The sequence below is a fragment of the Penaeus monodon genome, chromosome 32 (genome assembly GCF_015228065.2).
Source record: "Penaeus monodon isolate SGIC_2016 chromosome 32, NSTDA_Pmon_1, whole genome shotgun sequence".
Classification (NCBI taxonomy): domain Eukaryota; kingdom Metazoa; phylum Arthropoda; class Malacostraca; order Decapoda; family Penaeidae; genus Penaeus; species Penaeus monodon.
The window spans coordinates 37,732,137-37,733,433 of record NC_051417.1 but is presented as its reverse complement, the minus strand read 5'-3'; the positions used below and the strand labels follow the sequence as shown (position 1 = coordinate 37,733,433).

The following is a 1,297-nucleotide window of genomic DNA, read 5'->3' as shown; positions in this document are numbered from 1 at the left end:
CTGTGTGTGTGTGTACACGTACCCGCCTGCAGACACAGAGCGCCCCGGTCGCCAGCCGAACAGTCGCCGCCTTGGTCAGGGTTGATCGGCAGCATGTTGTTGCCCGACGTCTTGAGGAGGCCGCCGCGACCGGTGCGCAGCGCCCTCTGCTCCTCCAACGTCGAGCCGTACACGTTGGAGCCGTCGATCCAGTGCGTGAGCTGGTTGAGCTGCGGCGCGGCGACAGTGAGGCCAAGCAGGTGGGGAAGAGGAGGCGAGGGGAATAACGATGATCGTGATAAAATTCTAATAGTAATACCGATAGATAACGAGATATTCGTATACTAAAAAATATCAATAAAAATAATGGTAAGTATATTGCTATGATAATAATTATCATTTCATACCAGAGCCAATCACGGTGATTGTTATGATAAAGACAATAATTATGGCAATAACGATAGTCTCTGGGAAAAGTGGGAATATAGCTTAAGTACCATTAACATGTAGGTAATTTTAATGGTGATACAGTTGATGTTGTTAACCATATAGAAACCGGCGATAATGTTCATAATAAAACCATTAAGGTGATAACGACCATGATAATTATTTTTTCGTTTGGCAATGAAGTCACACTGAAGATAAATTTTGACCGGAAAGCATTTAGATTCAGGTTTAGATAACAATTATTTGGTATTTTTCTATAGTTATTTTTATAGATAACAATTAACCAACGTAGCTATTTGTTATTTATGTAATGGTTTACTGATATCAAAGCCTTCTACGTTTGCCTGGGGGATTAATCAGAGGAAATTTGTAGTACCTGTTCAGCATGACCGAAGTTGCAAGAGGTTTCGAGAGAAACATCTCCTGACGAAGTTCATGCAGGAGCTGCCCGCGGTGCCAGGAAGCGGTCGTCGGCAGTGTTGATTGGCATGCACTCGGGTGGCGGTCGTCACCCTGCGCCTCGCGTCCTCCTGGGCGCACTCGATGCCTTCGCCGTTCCCTGGGGGGGAAAAGAAGCACTCAGAGAAATGTTGAGGTAGGCACAGCTCGTGGTATTCCATGATAACGCTGCGTTGCTTTAGTACCTACCCTGACAGGGAAAGGAATGTGCGCAAGTCGTGGTCAAAGAACTGCGCCCACTGCATGACGGAGGAAGTGAACTGCTGGTCGGGGTTGTCGACGTCCACCAGAATGTTGCTGGCGATCACGCGCGGGTTGGGCAGCGGCGAACCATCCGTGGAGCGCGAGCGGGGCTGATTACGCCTGAGCGGAGGGCAAAGTGAAAGGATATAGTATACATGTATAGATAAAC

At 47.7% G+C, this 1,297-nt stretch overlaps 1 pseudogene; it reads right to left on the bottom strand.

Moving 5' to 3' along the window:
- The window catches only part of LOC119593662, a 24,877-nt pseudogene that overhangs the window by 19,721 nt on the left and 3,859 nt on the right, over positions 1–1,297 (bottom strand).